The sequence below is a fragment of the Coloeus monedula genome, assembly GCF_965178545.1.
Source record: "Coloeus monedula genome assembly, chromosome: 3".
In the NCBI taxonomy this organism is placed as follows: Eukaryota; Metazoa; Chordata; class Aves; order Passeriformes; family Corvidae; genus Coloeus; species Coloeus monedula.
The window spans coordinates 23781581-23803533 of NC_138783.1; positions in this window are offsets into that span (position 1 = coordinate 23781581).

A 21953-nucleotide genomic window follows, 5' to 3' on the forward strand; every position below is an offset into this window, starting at 1 on the left:
CTGGAAAGTGAATGATAGCCAAACCAGATGAGGAATTGGTCTGTGTCCCTGATGTATTTTATTCTCGACAGGCATTTAGTTTCTTTAACTATCAAACTAACTATTTCTCATATATATATTACATAAGCTGTGAAAGATAAAGCACACACACCATCAATCAAACCTCCTGTCAGAATCTCTTTACCTTTTCTCTTCTTTTTTTTTTTTAAATGCCTTCCAATTTTCTTTAAATTATACTCAAAACAAGGGTATTGTTATGGAAAGTTGACCAAAATGTAATTGAAGGACCATTTAACCACTCTACAAATCAGAAAAAAACCCCAAAAGAACAGGCTGTGGTATTGTTTTGAAGCTGGATATAAAAAGGATGGAGCACTGGTGTATGGGTTTGTTTTTATCAGTTGAGGGAACTCCTTCCATGTGAAACATGTTTGTTTGGGCTGCTTAGAAATCTAGCGCTGGGAAGGTAGAGTATGAGCTCTTTGGGATTACAGTAACTGCTAATTCACCAAGAAACCTTCTTCATCTTTGAGCAGAGAATATTTTTTTTCATTCTTCACACTGACCAACACAAGACATCTGCACCCACAGAAAGAATAGAATCACAGAATCAATCAATTAGGCTGGAAAAGACCTTTAATATAATTGAGTCCAGGAAGACACACTGCTGTTATCTGTCTGGACCTATTGGCTGGGTTGAGTAGAGAAAGGGAAATGTGGATGAACACAGAAAGAAGCTTTCAGAACATCCTGTCAGTTCCAGGTATTCCCAGATCCATGTTCCCTCTGCCCATAACAGCCTGACCCAGCCTCCACACAGAGTACTGCAGGGTCCCGATTTGATCTTGCCTTTGCACTGACTCTCCTATGAGGTACCACAGTGAAAGAAATGGTCAGAGCCCTCTTTATTAATGTCACCGTCTTTCTGGCACATAGATTAAAGAGAAAAATGAAAAAAAGTCAGCAAGACTCATGGATAACTCTGTAATCTCTAAATGCATTTGCCACTTAGTACAGGTGCCCACGAGACTTTATGCAATATATTGCTGTTCTGTGTAACCCCTTGAAGAAACTGCACTGTAACTGCAGATTATTAGAGATTCAATATGGCATTTCTAATGTGGTGAGAAGTAACAATGTGGCCCCATTCAATTTTTGGATCCCAATTTCAGAGTTGCTGAGTATCTCGTGTACCATCTAAAACCAGAAAGAGTGATGACACTCTGAGAACCAGGATGGCCCTTGTATTTTTTCTTTTCTGGTTTCACCTTAAATTAACCAGACATTTTTTTCTGTGCTTCTTAACTCAGCCTTTTATTATGTTTGATAGAGTGAAAGAATGTTTTTTTTCCTCCCCTTGTATCTTGCACAATGGAGAACATAATGCTTTTGCTTTGAAGTCTTTGCTGCTATCCTGCCTACAAAGTCAGGCCTATCTTTTGGTTTCCAGTTTAATTAAATGCGCCTACATGGAACAAGAAAGCTGTCATGAGGAGCCTGAAATGGCCTCTTCCTCTTATGATAGCACACAGCCTCTGACTACTTTAGAGTAAGTTCACCTTGTACCAGCACATGCTGGATTTTGTAGCATGCCTGGCTTGTTTTATGCGCAGGGAACAGTAAGGAAAAATTGCGGTTATTCTCTGGGCTAAGGTCCTTTGCTGTCAGTCAGAAATTACTGGGTTGATGCAGCAATTCTTTGTCTTTCTGGCTACACCAGAACAACTAGCTGACCTCAACCAATCTTAGCTGAAGGTGTTTTCTTCAGCCAAGTCTTGCAAGAAATAATTGAGCATACTTGGGTTACTCTGAACTGGGTGTTCCTTGAAATCATGCCAGTGCCGTAGAAACTGAAGTCTTCTGAAGTCTTCTAAAATCTTCTAAGTAACACAATGTTGTAATACTTTTCTTTATCCATGTAGTTTAGAGCATCTGTGTGTGTTTCTACTAATTCTCTATGGAGTGTTTCCCGTGGCCATTTACTGGACAATGTCCCTGTGACATAAAAACACCTCATAACCAGGAAGTACACTGGATCTTCAACAGGTTTGTGGTAGAAGCCAGTTGGTGTTTAATTCTGGCAGAAGTATTTGTATCACTAGAAACAGCTGGGTTTGTCCTATACAATGTTGCGTTATGCAGGTGGAGTGGCACAAGAAATCACCCAACCTCCAACTGGCAGGCAGTCGCTGGAGGATAACACTTTGAATGATGCTTGTCAGTAGAGCTGCATTAGAATTAATTTTAGCCCATAGTTTATTTACTAGGATTTTATATTCTTAATAGCTGCATTAGAATTAATTTTAGCCCATAGTTTATTTACTAGGATTTCATATTCTTAATAGCTTCCATTGATTGCCGAACCTTAGTTTTCATCTCCTTATAATTAGAAATGTGCCCAATTATCCACATCCAGAGTTGGACCTCTAGTGCTCAGTGTTAGGATACCTAAGATGGCTTCAGCCATTGATTTCATCCCAATCTCTTGCAGAAGAGTTTCACATAATCCCTCTTAAAGAGCTTCTAGCAACATTTTGGGAACTACTACTTGGATCCAATGCATGAGCAGCCCTCATCAATGCTCAGCATGCCCACACACTGAAAGAAAGGCTTAACATCACTAGAGCAGTTACCTTTGCCCCAAGAAACATGGATAATTTAGAAGTGACTCTTTACAGCTTTCCATTGCTAGCTGTGCATTTGTTGGCATAGACTGAATATTCTTACTCCTCTTATTTAGGGTAAACTGTCCCATGTGTGCAATGGCAGGCAGGAAAACCAGTCATCAGTATTACACCAGCTAATAAGTCTGTGATATTATGCTGATAGAGTGCTGACAAGGACCTTGTTCCCAAAATGTTTTCTGTTGTCACAAGTTATCTTGCTCTAGAAGTCAGGAGAGAGCAGCTGGACCATTCTGTTTTATGCATTATGAGCATAAGGTCTCATGTATTTAGGTCTTATTTTGTTATTTCAGCTTCAGTGTTTCCCAGGCAGCAAGAACAAAGTGAGATTCCTCTTACACAAAAACTCTTTGATTCATAAACAACAGGCAATTAATTGCCATCAGGCATTGCAAAAAGGGTTACGGTATCAGTCTCACACATGTGACACCACAGGTCATTCCTAACTTTCATTTAAATTGCACTAGCATATTTTTCAGTGCCAATATATAGAAAAGTCTTGCTATGTACAACCTGTAAATTGGAGATTTGGCAAACACATTGCAGGTTTTTCAAGTGCTTGGCTTCTTCAGCTTAGGCCATACCCTCAGATGTGCCTAGTCAGTATCATGCAGCTCCTACTTAGGGCTAAAATTTGAATAGGGGTCAGCATTTTTGCAAGAATTACCTGCTTATTTTGAAGTGCAGCTGGATGGCAAGTTCCTCTGACAACTTGGCTCACAGTGCCCTTGACTTTGACTCGGTCCAAATGGATACAGTGTTCAAGGGGAGGAGTTCCTTCATATTCCACAAAGTTTGCTACCCTATGCCCTTTGAACATCATTCTTACTTTGACAGTGCCCCAGGGTTTCTCTTTCGTCTGTATGCCACTCTTGCCAGCCCATGTCGGATCAATTTGCATTTGCTTTGGAAGTCCTGAATAAAGGCCTTGGATCTTCTTATAAATTCTGAGGAACTTCTGGCTTGTCACTCTGTTCTCTGTTGACGTGCATCTTTACCTTGTTTGTCCAGTTCTACGGTGCATCATTGCCAGAACTCATGTCAGCTGCTACAGTGTAAAATCTATATAACAAAAAGAGCTTCTGTCACAGAAGATGGACCCAAGGTGATTATCTTTTCAGTTCTTTTCCTGCCCTGTTTGCCACGATTCTTCTACAAATCCAGCTCAAGGAAATATGCCAAGCACTCGCTATAATAGTTAGTATGCCATGACCTCTCTCTGGTGCTGATCCCAGCTGGCATGGAACAGAAAATTTCCATAATATGGAGCTTTCCTAATCTCCAAAATAGGGATACACATCCAAATTGCCAACTGGGAATGGTCCCTGGACCACCCTGTGAGTTCCCACCATGTGCCCCAGAACGATTTAGGAGACTGGTACTTGGGCTGGGCCCAAAGCATGCCAGGAATTGCTTTAACAGTTGAAAAATGCAGGTTATGAGGTCCGAGTGCCTGGAAATGTTACTGACACTGTTATTTATTTAAACAGGTGAAGCCACGGTGTTCACATATCTTTTGATGTTGTCCTTGCATTTATAGGAGCCCTCCAAGCAAAATGAGGTCTCTCTTATAATGATTTGCCTTATTGCTCATTAAGCATGGTCACTACTTAATGTATTACACTCAGATTCTCTTTAGCTGCCCTTTTTGTTGGCACAGCAATACCGCCCGCTTTCTGAAAGGTCAGGGCTTTTTCAGACAACAGTATCATTTGGATGCTTTCCTTAGATAACTGTTACACTAGCTCGTCCTTTTAATGAATACTTAAATTTATTCAAAGATCATAAACCTTGGTGAGCATCTTCAGTTTGGGTACATAATGGCTAGAGTATTCAGTGGGATTTTGATCACAGTTATTAAATCAAAATCTCTCCATGTTAATGAACAGCTTAGGAGCGAGAAAAGCTCCCATAGCATCACCACAGTCTTAGGCAATGCAGTCCTCTGCCTTTCACTTGTAATATAATCTGCAATATAACAGAGTTTGTTCTAGTGCAATAACTTTCCGCTCTCTTCTTCTCTTTCATTACCTTCTGTCACGTGGCCCAGAGTTGCCATCCATGGTAGTTACTGAGAAGACTGTTAATGACAAACAAAAGATGAGGAGAGAAAAAATCACTTATTTCTGTGAATCACAGTTTTATCTAATGGCTTTCTAACACATACTTTTTCCATGACTGACTCAAGATGTTAAGGAAATGAAAAATAGCCTTAATCACAGTAAGGGCTGTAGTTGGAAAATGAACCCCATTTATTGATGAGCTGTCCCATAATTCTCCCATAGAAGGGTGCTGCTATGCTCTCCAACCTGCATGGTGCGGATCCAAGGGAGCCCAGGAAGAGTTATTAAGGAAAGCTTTTATCAGGAAGCTTAGGCTCACAGTGTTAGGGTCCACACCTTCATTGCGACACACGCAGGAAAATTTTAGGTGCCACAAAAACGAAAAGGTTGAAAACCACTTTTCCAAAATTGATAGCAATTACCAAATAGGCAGCCCCCAGAGGCACAATGGTTATCTCCTCAGATCTCATCTTCCTGGGTTTGGAACTAGAATTTCGATTTAGGCCCATCATGTTTTTCAACAGTATTGGCCCAATTAGTCTAATGAGAAATTTTATTGTTTGTTTTACTGTTGAATCGAAGGATTGAATATCTGGATTCTTTTTTTTAATGGGATAAGAAAGCTTGAAGGCTTTTTCTGATGGGATTTTTATAACCACCATGGAGATGAATGGTCAAGTGCCATGGAACATAATCTTGATCATATGCTGTTTCCAAGGAAACTCAGGATGGAGTTTCTAAAAGCCCTTTGTGTAGAACTGCAAAGCTACATCCCATCTCTGTCAGAAGTATGGTCCCAGGATAGGACCATGACTCAGCTGAAGAACTACGTGCATCACCTAAAAGCAGAGTTGTAGGATAAATACCTAAGTGAAGAACATCATGTACTTGGTGCTTTGGGTCAAGTTGTGAACAGCAAACAGACATTTGTAGTCCATTAACCAAATGGTTAAGTTACTGCCACTTAATTTTCTTGAGCAGCAATCTGAGAGATGCAGGTCACTTCAAAAGAATGGAGATTGACAGGAGACTGCTGCCACCTGTACCAGGCAGTCAAAGACGCTGCTTCTCTGAGCCGGGCATGCAGCCGCCGTGGAGGGTGGTACCCACCAGCACTGCCTGTGGATCCTGGCCAAAAGAATGAAAAGCTGATTTAGCTGTATATTTGACTGTGTGGGCCACTGAAGGACAGCATTTAGCATTGTTTAAGGGAAGGCTGCGAAAAGGTTATGCAGGATGCTTGTGGCTGCTGACTTTTTATTATTTGAATAACACAAACACACCCTCGCACACAAAAGTACTGTTCTAAGCAAAAAATGTAACATTTTCTCAATTCTTTTCCCTTCCTCCACGAAATTAATGGCTTTACCAGAGGCTTCAACCAGAAATCTTTCAATCTGTCCTACAGCATATTGGAACAGTTACTGCAATACAACTTTTCTTAGTGTAGATGCAGCAAAATCAGTAGACAAGTACTTTTTATTGTGCAGGAACAAGGAATAAACTGTAATAACATAAGATAGGTTTAAACAGGCATTAGCATCTCAATAGAAAGATAGAGATGATCCATGCATAATTTTCTATAAATAAAACTGGTTTAGAGGATAGTTGCTTGAAGGTCAGAGATACTGGTAGGATTTTTTATTATTTTTTTAACACAGCAAACTTCAGTCCAGAGGCCATCTTGTAAAATGTGCTAGTACCAGTCTGTAAGTTTTAAGTGGCCAGTCATCACTAATAGTAGCTGTTGGACAATAGAAATAAAAAGCATATCTTCTTGGAAAAAAAAGAAAAATAAACCAATTTCAGAAACTACTCCAGAGCTGATGGCAAAAGCAGAGGCTGGGAAACCAATTCTGAAACTTTGAAAGCCAAAATTGCTTAGAAGCATGGGGGAAGGACACATTTCCCCCTCTTCAAGCTACCAAAGAAAAAAAAAGTATAATAATTTGGTTAAGATTTTCAACAAAAAATGCTTATTGATGTATAATTTCCTGGCTAACAACAACAAAAAGGATTTTAATACTTTTAAATTTTTACCTCACAGTAATATTTCTCAGTGAAAATATTGATAAAAGTGATATACAGAAAATACTAGAGGGAAGGCAAAAAATAACAGATTTTTCAAATAACTTTCCTATTTAAAATGAAATACTAAAAAAAAAAAAACAACTTTCCCACATCTTATTAAAAAAAGCAAAGCCAAAACCCAATTAACAGCACCCCTCCAAAAAAAAAACCCCAAACAAAACCCACACAACAAACAACAACAAAAAGATCTTTTAAAGATCTGCCTACTTTCAGATCACAACTGATACAGTAAAACTCACATTGAAAATCCTGGCTTCGTGCCATTAACAGAGCACAGGTGTCATATGCTGCTATGAAAAAAGTACATGTTTTTCGAGAAAGCTGCTATCATTGTACAGCTTCTGTGTGGATTTAAGGTCCAGCTGTTCCTGAAATATTTTAGTGCTGCTGCGCAAAAGTCTGCCTAGACCCCATTAATAAGATCTCTATGTATCTGGAATCTTGAGTCACATGCTTTTTTGCTTGTGCAAAGATGCTTTCTGGTCTTGGTTGCTGTCATGCCAGCTAAAACACAACTGAGGATCCCAGAGTATCCCTGATCTGCAAATGCCGAACACAAGTGACAGGATGTGCTCTATGCAAGTCTGCCTCAACCTGGGAGCACAACACCAATTTTACCAGAGCCTCAGGCAGTCAGTTCTGGGCGTACAAAGTCTCTGTTTCCTCCAACAATTTACCAAAGCATTGAACTCTCAGGAATGACTTACAGTTTTTATCACAAAATTATCTCCTTGCTCCTTGTTGTGCATGTTTCTGTTCTGTTTCTTCAGACCTGCTTTAATGAGTGTGTTTTCTAACTTTGCATCCTTGGAAGAGGCCCAACAATCATGTTAAACGGTCTCTATCTCTCTGTAACATGGGATTAGTGCCAAAAACCACTCCTTGAGACTTAACAGCAACACAAACAAACAACAACCACAACAAACAAACCATAAACACCAAGGTGAGAGCTTTTAGTCAGGGCTCATACTCCAGTTGGTTGCCAGCTCCTTGCTTTCTGCTTCATCTTTTCTCTAAACTTTTATAACCCCTAATTGCCTGTAAAGCATTGCTTACCCCTATGGTGCTATATAAATGAAATAACAATGATGCTCTTGAATTAATTGGGTGCGTTTGCATACAATAGTCTTATAACTTCCCTTCGTCTTTGTAAGACCCTCTCATGTGAGGCTGCAGATCCAATTGCCACAGGTAATTCAGTGTTAGATTGAAGGTGTATAGGAAGAACCTTATGTTTTTCTCTTATGGGCCCTTTGTGGGGAGAATATGTTTTAGTTCATTAAAGGTGCACATTAGGCAATTATCTTCCCATTTCTCATTTTTTCCTCCTTCTTACTCCTCAGGGTTACATGTCTCCTTGCAAAACCCTGCAAAACCCTGAATCTTATGGAGTTTTAGAGATTCCCATACATGACTTTTTTTTTTTTTTTTTTTTTAATTTGGCAGGGAATAAACCTCTCTCCCCAAGATATGACAACATATTAATCCATGGCCCAAAGACCATGCCAACAATGCACAAGTGGCAGCATCCACAAGTGAGGAGTAACAAAGTAGATGTACAGGTACCCTTGTGGTGCTCATTCAGTTATTGTGTCACTGGCCCAAGGACGCTATTCTCATTTTGAGGGTTTGACTCATGAGGAGAGCAGGCAGCAGCAGTGCCCTTGCTGGGTTGCTACCAGAGCTCAGATGCCTCAAGTCTTGCTGCTGACTCTGACAGTAACTATGGGCATGCTATGATATTTCTCTGTACCTAGATCTTGGGTTTGGCCCTCTATTTTTTTCAGCCTTAGTAAATAAGAGGTTAATTCAGCCATGAGTCCTTGCTGGCACTAGAACATGATGAATTCTAAAGAAAAGTGGGAGCAATCCCTCTTAACCAGGCCTCTTACAGGTCCCTTATGACACCTAATGATGATTGTGATAAATAGCTTACAAGTGACTTCGACCATCTACAATTAATCAACACATCCCATAGTATAAGATCACAGCTCAATGGGGTGCAGGGTCATAGTCTGGTTCCCAAAAGAGTTTCTGAATAAGACTAATCCTATTATTGCCACCTGGTTTCACAAGGGTCAGACAATAAAGGAGTCACTCATAAGCTGGAAGCTCTCTGTCACTCAAGCGAGACTGACTTGCATAGGGGATGTAGCACACTGGGAATGCAAGGTGACCATTGCCAGCAGTATGGCAATGTCCTAAGTGTTGGCATTAACCACCCTCAGTAGAGTTGTTGGACCTGAGGAGCTATTTATTCATCAGACATTGTCAGAGAAGCACGGGGAAACCTAAGATCAAAGACCTGCAGAGGTCACTGGAAAGATGTCACAGACTTTTCAGCTCCTAATCTGCAGACCGGAACCAGAGGAAAGGAAATGTAAGAGTCCTCTCTAAGTTCAGAATCCATTTGGAGAATAACCATACAGATTCAAGGTAATGTCCAACATAAGAGACCACTAGGTTATTAAGATCCCTTTTTTTTGGAAAGTATGGTCTATTTTCTAATTTTTTTTTCTATTTCCATTACAAAATTCCCCATTGTCAGTTCCTCAATAATCTACTGCTTGTCTGGGCAGCTGCCATCTAAATCTACACCTTCCCTGCCCCTGTCTTCAACAGTCTGACAGCTAAAGCTGCAGATGGCCTCTTTTCCCTGCCTTCCTCTGCAAGACAGTTTTCAGATAAGCCCCCTGCAAAATGTGAGGGAGAAAGCCACAGAATAAGTGGCTGATGTACTGCTGAATAAATTTAGTAGCTAACTGTGAACATCTCTGCTATGACCTTCTTACAACTGTGACCACTGACAGTTTCATGGCAACCATAGCCACCTTTTGCCTTTAGTAGCAAATCTCTTCTGCTTAAGTTGAAGGATGGTTCTATTAGTCTTGTATTCTAAGTGTCAAAGTACAAGCAACCTGCTTCCCATACAGCCCCAAAATATGCCATATTTTGCTTCATTGATTTCTCGAGTGAAGTTGTCGGGGAGGTGGAATCACGTGCAGCCAGATACGGAGTCATTGTTCAGGCTTGCATTTGCCCTGAGATCACTGGGGATGCAATGCAGCAATCTCAGTTTTACAAGATGCTTGCAAGGCATAACCTCTTCAGGGCACTTATTGAAATGAAACTCTGCACAGAGAGGGAAAAGTTGTACAGATTAAATGCATTTTTATATGTTTTCCAATTCCTTATTCACCATGAACATCCTAGTGGTTTTTCAGAATACTCTCATCACTGTGCTCTATTTTCGCCATTTTAACCAATGAAAAAACAAAGCTTGATCCAAACTCGCTGAATGCCTAAACAGACTCACGAAATTTGTGACCAAGGAAGGACTTGGAATCTACATTTCAAAATTTCTAGGACCTCATGGAACTTCCACACTTTATGTAATAGTGTTTTGAATGTTTGGGCCCAGCAACAGTATAGTAAAATCAAGTTTTCCAAGTGAGTGGAAGCTGTGTTTACTGCTGGACTGCCCTTCCCTTCCTCTCCAAGATGCTAACTTTTGAGTCTGTTTACAATAGAGTGTGTGCTAGTCTAGGTAGTTCACAATATTTGTTGACTTTACTGTTGCTGGGAAAAACTGCAGCATGGATGCTGCTCTCTTGGCAATAAAGAGCTACTGGTGGAAAAGAAGAAACCCTTCTACTTGGAGAAGAAATGAATCTTCTCTGTGAGAAGCACACCTTAAGGATCTGTTTCAGGGCTCTTTGTGGGTATAAAATAGGTGATCTTATGGATAGCTCTTGCACCTTTACATGCCTCAATTTCCCTACTTGTAAAATAGTAATAACGAGCTCTTGATTGACAGGTGAACAGAACTGTACAAAAATCAGTAATTTCTGTCATTCTGGTTGTGCCACTGGTGTATAACTGTCATGGACTTTGGGCCACAGATTATTAAAGTTTCTGGGAAGAGGGGAGGGCAAAAATAAACACCACAGGACCCCTTGGTGTAGTGGAAAGTGTTGCTCTAGAAAAAAACCCTGTAGCTGTATCTTCTGGCTGATCAGGCAGACCCCTGGAGATAGTATCTTACCTAAGCTGCAGAAGAGGTTTTTGTTTAATACAGTTGTTCTCCTTATTCCCTACTCTCCTCTCCTCCCCTACCATTGATACATGGTCTGTGATTCCTTATAATAAATAAGATTTGTGAGCTCTTTGGGGAAATGGACTGTCTCTTTGCCTAGACTTGTGCAGCTTGTACAAGGGTATAAATAATAATAGTCATTAATGCTAATAATATGGTTTTTAACCTCCTGATCATCCTCTGTCTGATAAAATAGCTGCAGAAAAGAAATCCTGCCTTAAAAAAGAAGCTAATGGCAGAGACTATTAACACTGCAAAGGCTAGGAGAGATCATGTAGTGGCAAACTTAAAACTGTCTTCTAGTGTTTTTTGTTGAGTGAGAGTCTGCAAGTGCATCACAGACAATTTTTTTAAATAGTAGGTGAGCTGTAGGCTCTTCTCTGGCCAAAGTACTGTGTGTTTGTCTGTCTTTGCACCTGCTGTCAATGGCTTGAAATACCTTCTCAGCAGCCTTTTGCAGAGGATGTATCTCAACAGGTCTCATGAGGGCTCTATATCACCCCTGCAGCACAAGTGATCAACAGTGGCAGGGGAAGGCACACAGACACTCGAAACAGAGCAAGCAAGGGAAAGGGATGACCTAGTGACTTTGCTGTAGAGGGAACCTGGATCAGAGGCCACTGAGAGTCTTTCAACTGCTTTCCAGTTGAGAGCCGATCTGTAGTGATTCATAGAAATGCGTGGAGCCCTGCCTACACAAAGATTACTCTCTGCACATTACTGAAACCCAAGCATTTTCATGTCACTCATAACAAGAAGTGTCTTCTGGGACCTGTGATTTAGCTCAATAGGTGAAGACCACCTCGATACAACCATGTTTGCATGTTTTCTGCTCTTCTGGGTAATGTCTATGAGGGTAGACCTGGCTTCCCTTCCAAGTTGCACTGACTTTGTTGCTAGGATGGGCTAAAGACATAAATGAGGGGGGATTTGTAGGAAGAAGTACTATCAGTTATTTGACATTATATAGTTAAAAGTCTGGATACACTTTTGGGCATGCAAGCCCGTATGCCTGGAAAGCCTGTTTTGTTCTTTCAGCTATATTTTTCGGTTTAATAAAAGATATTGCCTCTTCCTACAACTCTTGCCTCACATTATTTGTCTTTCAAGTCTCTATCCACGGTAATTTCTGCACTGGAACTGTTAAAAAAAAATGTACAAATTGTTTCTTCCACTAATCATAAAGCATTCTCCCAGTCCCAAGTATCTTAAACAGCCAAACCCTTGCTTGTTCAAACTTTCAAAAATAAAAACAAAATAATAAAATTCCATCCTTGTGCACGAGACTACGTCTGAAAAACATTAGCGTGAGTGTTCATAATTTCAGGATGTTGTGAAGCATTGCAAGGAGACCCTTGCAATGGGAATGCTCCCATGGCTCAAGCTCCAGCTGCCTTCCAGACCGCTGAGCATGGATGCCCTGACGTAAAAAATCATCACAGAAAAACCTGCTTTTCTGTATTTCTGTCCAGACAATGTCACACTGTCCACCCAAGTGCAGCTCAGCTATGCAGACAGTGAGACTGATGTCATTTGCCTCCCATATCTCATTTGGGTGATAGGCACAGCCTCGACAGTCATTTGGTTGGGACCTTCCTATGTCAGGCGGATGAGCTGGAGCTCAGTCAGCCAGGCACAGGCAGCAAATGGCTACCATGTCCTTTCCTGCTTTGCCTGAACAACAAAGTACACGTTTCAGGGGTGCCCAGGCATAAGGCAATCCTGTCTCTGAAGTCAACCCACAATTTATCTAGCAAAGTCAACAAGCCATAGCCTAAAGATGGAAGTACCAGCTGGGGAGCACGATGCTTGACTTGCTGGGACCATGGGTCAGGGAGCTGGGCTGCAACATCCAGCAGCTCCTCCCTGGCGGGCACAGAGCATTAATGAAGGGAAGCACAAGGCCCCCAGCTGTGACTAAAGACTGGAAAAGCAACAGCTGGGATAAAAGGCAGCTTCTGGGCAGAGCGAGGTGTGTGCTAGGGAAGCTGGGTGCTATGTCAAGGAAACATCTTTGGTAGAGTACTGCCTGGGGGAAGGCGCCCTGAGTCCCAGGAGGAGGGAGAAAGGTCTGCGCTGCCAAGCTCTGGTGGAGATTTAAAGACCAGGGGGCTGCAAAAACACTTCTTAAAAGGCCCTCTGTAGTGTTGAGGGATTCCTTACGCTTCTGTAGAAGCCAGTTAGTTCTGGATGTGGCAAGGGTTTTGTGGTGCAACTGCCTCTCTCTTTGGATTGTGAAATCCCTGCTGCTCAAAGGAGTTGAACAGAATTATTATTTTTATTCCCAGCTTGAAAGAGCTGACTCTTTTCCCACAGAAAACATGACAACTCAAAAAATTATCTGCCAAAGTTTGTTTTTTTGGGTGTTTTTTTTTTTTCCCCTGGGTGCTAGCCAATTTTCTTTTTCTTGTTGTCATTCACACTTGCAGATTTCCCATAAAATCTTACAAATGTTGAAAGAGCGGAGGCCCTTTCTGCAGAACTTTGTGTATGTATTTCCTTAAAGACTGGTTTCTACATGCCCGTGTTTCAGGCTTTCTCAGCATGGCCTGGGTGAGGCTCCCCTTGGAGAAGGAGTTGGCACCATGGATACAGTGTGGTAGACATGTTGATAGCATCTGTTATGCCATTTATTTTATGTTCTAATTATGCGACAACGTCAATGTGTGAATGTATACTGCTGGCAAGTGCTTTTTTGTGACATATCCTTTTATGTGACCCAACTTGTAAAGGAGATGGGTCTGCTAAGGCTGATGCTAGAGAAACTCAGCCATTTGTGCTGTACCAGTTCATGCAACACATTCGTCTCCAAGAGTTCTCGGTTCAGTCCCCACTGCGTCACTGCACGGTCGTTGGAACTAAATGAGGGCTCTTTCCATCTCCTCCTTCCTTCCACCGCTCCTTGGCTGCTGTTGCTATCTCATTGGCTGGCTATTTCTGTGGATTTTCGTCTTAGGGAATTGCTATGTAGTCGTATGCAACCTTCCACAGCTGCTGGCCTGGCATTTATTTGTTCAAAAAAGCTACTTTCAGCTTGGAGTCTTGTGGAAACCCTGGTGGAAAATCTTCCCCTTCAAGAAGCCTCAAAAAGATACTCTGCCTTATTTGATGAGTTTCACAGGAAGACCATAGAGAAGAGAAGAGGTGGGAAGGATAGTGGGGAACAGCAAGAAGCTGAGAGGGGGAAAAGGTGGGAATACAGACGAGGAGTATGAAGCGTCAGAAAGGAAAGAGCAGGTGGAAAGTGTGGTTTGAGTAGAGTTGGCTTCTCTTGAATGTCAGGCTGAAGGCAAATGAGAAGCACAAATGTTGTTTCCTGTCTACATAAAGGAGCTTAATCAGGTGTGAGACTATTTATCATGGTCATGAGGCCCTTGCATCCCTTCTAAGAGAACTCACATTTCTGGACACTGTGCAGTCCTTGACCTTGGACAGCGGTGGGTTTCACAGAACCACATGACAAATGAGTATTTCTTGCAGAGAGAACATCTCCTTCCACCCCCTTTCCCAAGATCACGTGCAGCACATGCCACAACACTCTTCTAAATCACACTGAAATTCACTATTTATCATAGATGCACTAGTCCAAAGCTATGCCATGAAACCCACAGACAGAACACTCAGTAAAACAAGTAGTAATACACATATGTCAGAGACAGACATACAGGACAGGACACTAAAACATCCAGAAAAAAACACTTCTGGGTAATCTATGGCTCTTGCCTCCTGCTCACTTTACCAAGCTCTCTCAACTTAAAATTTCAGGAACGCTCATTCTCTTATGTAAACCCTGCAAAATTTGCATGGCCAACTGTGTTTCCAATACTACTTCTATTACAGTAAAAAAACCACTAAGCCTTTTGTTAATGCAACATTACATTTGCACAGTTAAATAACAGTAATTTGAAAAAATCTGTAATGGAAAAGTTAAAAGTTCCTCCATCAACTTTAGCATGTCTGCTTGAGAAGTATTTAATGGTAGGTTTGGGATAGAAACTTGGAAGAGAAAATATTATGTGTGTGCTGCACAATCAAGTTAATATTGATATTGCTTGAAGTGACTGAAGCTAAGATGAAATAGAAATGAAAGTGTGAGTGCTTAAACAGTTAATAGCACAAAGCACATTTATTTATTAAAAAATGGACAAGCATCCATGCTCAGTGCATCTAAATGCATTCACTCAGCCCTAATGAAACACTTTCACTATGCATTAAAAGTAGCTGGCTTTCAATCAGTCAGAGCTCTGTCAGAATTCAACCTTTTTTTTTTTTTTAAACACAGGATTGTAGATGCTCTTCTATTGCTGGCATTTCATTGGTTCGTTTGGCATTTGAATACTGGGTGAAGCGGAAAGATTGCAGTAATTTAAAAAGAAAGGACTGCTGTGTGTTTTGGGGTTTGGTTGGTTGTTTCGTTGTTGTTTGTTTTTCTTAATGTGTGGGGGATTTAGGGAGAGTTGAGCATAATTCTTTATTCAGATTTTGCCCTCACAATATGTAGGTAGCTGAGAGATTTGGGCAGAGGAAAATGGACTCACTTTTGGCTGGAGACCAATCCCAGAGAACTTCAGCCCACAGAATCTGATACTCCTGCTCATATTTAGTAGTCTGATGTCCCGAGTAACCCCATTGGTATGACTCAGCATGAGCAAGGGAGCCAAAATCCAGTCCTGAATGTTTTTGAAGGTTAGGAGGATGTCAAATACGTAGTAAGAAGTAGCTGCTTATCCTTTCAGTCATGCCAGCTTCTCCAGGGAAGTGTAAGGAGAGAGAGCTGCTTCCTTTGTGTCTTTTCTCTGGGCTTGTAACTATCGCTGCCCATTCTGGATAGGAACAATACTGGGTTCAGCATTATCTCCCACACATCCCTATGGAATTTATGGAGCAGAGATACAGTTCTATTATTTATTATTACTTATTACAAAATATAATGTTAATTATTATAATACGTATAATATTGATTAATAATTAACACAAGACTAATTACTATGCTATATTATTAATTACTGGAATAAATATAAATTGCTATCATAAGTATTATAATAAATGTTGCGGCATTTCAGTACCTAAAGGGGACCTATAATAAGAATGATGGGGACAAATTTTTAGCAGGGCTAGTTGCAATAGAACATGGGAAATGTTTTAGATGGAAGCAGGGTTGATTCAGATGGTTTTTTTCAGGCCATGGCATATTCATATCCAAAGTCTGAGATGGTCATGTGGTTGAGAGCTGCATATACGGGATTATCCATGGGATCTGTAGGTAAAGTAGACTCTGAATGGTTGCATAAGGATCTGGTTAAAGTGGGAAGGCTGTGGCACCTTGTAGGATTATGTGCAGGGAGGATGGTAGATGAGGTTATGTATGTGGCTGTGGGTAGCTGGGAAGCTGGGATAGGTAGCAGGTGAATTTTGGTGCCATATATGGGTATCGCGGTGTCCTGCAGTAGTAGGGAGGAGAAGAGAGATCCAGGAATTGTGCAGCAAGATTGATTTATTTAATTATTTTACAACTCTTTTACAGAATTTTTTCTTCATAGTCTAATTGGACAAAGGATCAGCCACCCCTTGGGGTGATTGGCTAAAATCCTAAAACATCCATTGTCAAAATATTTTTCTACTGCACCCACCATAAACAAACCTCTTCAAGGTCGCAGGTGTTCATAGTTTATAGAACTCTGCTATTATCTTCCATGAGAGAGGAAAAAATCTCACAGGACTGAAAGAAGCAAGAGAAATTCTTGCTAGCAGCATATTTGTATCCACATATGGGAGCTGAGGAGATTTGTGAAACAGAACAAATGCATATAATGCTGTGTATAATATCAGATGTAGATGGTGAGCACTGAGGTAATGGATCACAAAGGTATAGGACAAATGTAAAAAGGAATGCTGAGCACATGGGCAGTCGTGTCAGAAACGTATAGAGCTGCTGTGGTGTTAAGGTGCTGGCCTAGCTGGTCCCTGAACCCTAGCTAGATGTTTGTGAGGATTTCTGCAAAAAACCCCAAAAATTCCTACTTCAAGCCCACCATCTTATTGTCACCACTTGATTTTGGCATGCTAAGTTCCAAATGCATCTTGAGTGTCAAGCTTATTTTTGACTGTGCTCTCTTTCAGACCATGCTCTCTTGGTATCTGTGGTAGTTGGATGCTGGCTGGCCTCCAGGTGCTCACCAAAGTTGCTCCATCACCCCTCCTCAGCTGGACAGGGGGAGAAAAAATACAGTAAAAAGCTTGTGGGTCAAGATAAGAACAGGGGGAATCACTCCCCAAGTACAGTTAGAGGCCAAACAGATTAGACTTGGGGAAAATTCATTTAATTTGTTACTGATCAAGTCAAAGCTGTATAATAAGAAGTAAACCCAAATCTTAAAATATCTTTCCCACACTCCTCCCTTCCTCCTGGGCTTAACTTCACTCCTCATTTTCTCTCCCTCCTCCCTCGCAGTGGTGCAGGGGAACAGGGAATAGGGCCTGAGATCACTTCATCATAGCTGTCTCTGCTGCTCCTCCCTCCTCAGAGGGATGATCTTCACACTCTTCTGCTCCAGTGGGATCCCTCCAACAGGACACAGCCCTCCATGAACTTCTCCAATATGAGTCCTTCCCACAGGCCACAGTTCTTCACAAACCGCTCCAGTGTGGGTCCCCCACAGGGTCACAAGTCCTGCCAGCAAACCTACTCCAGTGTGGGATCCTCTCTCCATGGGGCCACAGGTCCTGCCAGGAGTGTGCTCCAGCGTGGGCTTCCCATGGGGTCACAGCCTCCTTCAGGCATTCACCTCCTCCAGCAAGGGGTCCTCCATGGGCTGCAGGTGGATAACTGATCTATCCGGAACCTCCATGGTATTCATCCCAGGCTGCAGGGGAATCTCTGCTCCAGTGCTTGTAGTACTTCCTCCCCATCCTTCTCCACCAACCTGGGTGTCTGCAGGGCTATTTCTCTCACATATTCTCACTCCTCTCTCCTGGCTGCTGCTGCACAGCTTCCACCCCCTTCTTAAATATGTTATTCCAGAGGTGTTACTACCATTGTTGATTGGCTCAGACTTGGCCTGTGGTGGGTTTGTCTTGGAGCTCTCTGGCCTTGGCACTATCAGACATAGAGAAACCTCCTGGCAGCTTCTCACAGAAGCCCACCCCCACCAAAACCTTGCTATGTAGACTCAATGCAGTATCAGAGGATGAAAACCATCTGAAATGGAAACCACAAAAAAGAAGCATGCTCTTCATTGACTAGAGTCAGTTGACTTTAGTCCACTCTAATATTTTTAGTTTGATTTCCTTGGGAAGTGAAGCCTAGCTGATAGTACATGTGTATCTGTTTTTCCATATGTTGTTCTTCCTCCTAATAACTTTTCAGTGCAACCAATTTCAACCACTTTTAAAAGAGGGTGGAAGGCTAAAAAGTAACTTATTCCTGTATGTCTCTTAAAAACTGGTGATTAGGTAATGCTCTACTCCCTCCATAGGGGAAAACATGTGAGTTATGTAGGTGGTACATGGCAGCAGCCAACCAGGCTAAGGCAAGTGTTGTCTTGTGTTTTTTCTTTCATTTTGGTCCACTAGGAAGCAAGACTAGCCATAGCATGGATTTCTGATTCCTACAGGAGGTTTCACAGGGGGCATGATGGGATCTGGCTTTTATTAGAGCAGGGGGATTTTTGAGACAGCAGACAGGAACCCACGGGGAGGCAGGCTTGGTGCGTTCTGTTCACAGAACAGCTTGCTCTACAGCAGTCTAATAAGAAACACTTCTGAAACGGCATCATTAGTGATGAGAATCCTACAGACCTACACGTGGACACTCACCTTTGCTCACCCACACCCTCAATGTGTAAACTGAAGATTTGTGTCCTTTAGTGTTGGCATCCTCATAGGCTGCTTGGTGACCACAATGAAGGCCACAATGTGGCCTGAAGAGGGGCCACAGGGCTGGGCGGGCAGTCCAGCTGGGCTGTCACACTGTGTCCCAGGGACTGGCCTCAGAAGCTGTGCACTCACACTGCCTCCACGTCCCCAGCTGCGAAAGGACACCCTTTTGTGAAATGCCTGGAGAGAGACTGATGAAAAGCCCTGTGTGAATGTTAAGCGGTACATTGTTACTGGTGTTCCTCTGACTGGAGGCAATTATTTTAGGGGGAAATGGAGCTACAGGAGCTAACTACTCCTTGAGAAAAAAAAGTTGGTACTACATATGGCAGGAGGAACCTGTATTTGAAAGGAGAAGGGTTGTGGGAAAAGCCTTCTGTGAGCAAATGATTGTCTTTCAAGCTGTATTTCCCTTACAGAAGGATTCTTTCTGGTCCCTCTGAAATTGCGCAGAAGTCACAGGAGATCCAGCAAAGATTAATGCAGACTGATGCTTGCTATTTTTTCCTGGAGGCCTTGGCAGCTCTGTAATTACAGTCGGTGTGTCTGAATCTCCCTCTGGCCCCTGTGTACTGCCCGGCAGTGACACCAGCATCAGAGAGACCCTTGCTTCAGAATTTGTCAAGCAGAACTCTGCTGAGAAACCAAACCTGCCCTGCCGTGCTTCTTCTTGTGGCGATGAGGAATATTCCTTCGCTGAATTGCCTCCCCATGTGCACTGGAGCTGGAACCTCAGGGGCTCTTGAGCCCAGAATGGCTCATAGACTGTGATCCAAGAGATACATTTGTAGAGGAATGAGGGAACCATATTTCTATAGCATAACGTATATGTATTTATATATATATATATATAAATGAAATAAATGAGCTGGCTTGCAACACTAGGTGGCAGAGGTGGGAGCTGTTCTGCTCTGAGCGCTGTCCTATAAGGCATTGCTTGTTTAAGTACAGTCGCATTTAGTTGGAGCTGCAGGAGAGAGACAGAGAGATTCTCTGTGTTTACAGCCAGCCCAGGCTACGGTGGAGCATCCAACCTGGCCCTCCCTTTCTCCAGCACTTGAAGGGGAGAGTGCGAGGTTATTTGGGAATCTGGCCACCGCGGGTCAGCTTGCACTGTGACTGGATTGTCAGAGCTGGCAAAGCAGAGCCCAGAAGGACTGAAGGGAGACACGAATCCCATTTTCTTCGAGAGGAGAGAAGAGGGGAAAAAAAAAAAAGATAAATTGAGAGAGAGAGAGAGAAGCGAAGAGACGGAGAAAAAGGCAGAGGAAGCGGAGCGAGTGAGAGAGAAGCATGAGGACCTACTGGCTGCACAGTATCTGGGTGCTGGGATTCTTCCTGTCCCTCTTCTCCTTGCAAGGTATGTGGTGAGTTCTTTCTTGCAACCTCCTCAAACCCTTCTGCTTTAATTGGGGCTGATGGACTGAGGATGGCCTGAAACATGGAGCTGGAAGCTGGAGCTTCCTCTCCCCCGCTTTTCCCCTCCAAACCTCCCCCCCCCCTCCTTGCCTCAGGAAATAAGCCAAGGAGAGATCGCTGCTGGTGAATCCTATGGTTAGAGGGCACTGCATGTGACTGACTTTGCTGCTGTATTTATGCTTTTGCAGAAGGGGAGTTGGTGGGGGGAGTACAGTTAAGATTTGCAAAGGAAAAGAGTGGTGGGTGAAGGTGGGTATCCCCTCCATCCACAACCGCTGTTTCTCGGCACTTTGGGTCACAAGTACTGATTCTCCTCAATTCTTTACCTTCCTGAGGAGATAAGTGTTAAGTTTCTTTTGGTTTTTGCTTGTTTGTTTGTTTGTTTTGTTTTGTGGGTTTTTTATTTTTTTTTTATTTTGGTTTTGTCCAGAGAGGGGGAGGTTAGAGGAATCTCTATGCCTCTGGTCTGTCTGCGAAAACACTATGTCCTTCCCCTCTATACCAGGGGGAAAAAAAAAGGAGAGAGAGAGTGATGGAGGAAAGACAGGAGAAGAAAATTTGTTGGGTATGGGGTTTTGTTCAGTGGAGAATTGCCAGCTGGGTTTCTTGCTTTAAGAGCCAAGTGTGAGTATGGAATTTAGTTCGAAGTGATGACAGGCATGTTAGCTGGTTTTGAGATGCTTTCTGTAAACAGGAGTTAAGGGTTAATGCATTCCATGCTGTATGTATTAATACATGTCACACATGTCCATATAATCATAGCTTTCAAAACTGCAGCTTGTGCATGATCCACACTCACTCACACACATCTGTGGTCCTTCATGAACACACACATGCACACACACACACGCTCTCAGGGATGTAGCAGGCAAGATGAATAAACTCACTCTGGCACATACAGTTCTAGCTCCCTAGCACATGCAATTCCTGGAGAGTCTGCTTCTCTTGTGCTCATGTTCTCCCTTCCCATTGTCCCCCCTCCCTCCTTCAAGCCTCCATCCTGATCACTAGTGTTCGAGGTTGCTTGCATATTAAAATCCCTTGCCTATCCTGCTGCACTAGCCTTGTAAGCCAGTGTGTGCACACATATACACACACATAGGTGAATATATAACTAAAGAACATAGATGTACTCTGTCTGGCCTACTCTGTGCCTCACAGTCTTGCATTTGCAGTGAGCTGCACCCTCGGAGCGTATCTCGCTCACACACGGCTTTTTACACAGTGCTTTTTTATCACTCTAGTACATATTAGTGCAGGAGTGCCGTGCATGGAGATATGCCAGTCACAGCATCCTCACTTCCCCTTAGCTCCTACTTTTACACACAGTCTTGCATGCACTGTTCTCTTCTATTTTTTGTCTACTAAGCAAATTCCCGTACAGGCAGGCTCCCTGTCACACACATGCTTTCTATTGCAGCCTCACACCTGTCACTCCTGCAAGCCCTCACTATGAAATCCCTCATTTTTTGCCACCTTCTCACATTTACTGAGTGCTCCTTTTCATACAGTCTCACTTCTCCCATTTCTGGGTCTCATACACACGCTTTTCACTGTCACATATTTTCACTCAACTTACACTCTCTGAAGTCTGGACTGTGAATCCAACACCAGCACCTTCCAGCTGACTTCCTTCCTTGCTGTGAAGTGGCTATTTCTGACAGGGAAGGAGGATTTTTTCCAGCACGTAGGTTGTACATGGGGTAAGAGGAGAATCGATACCTG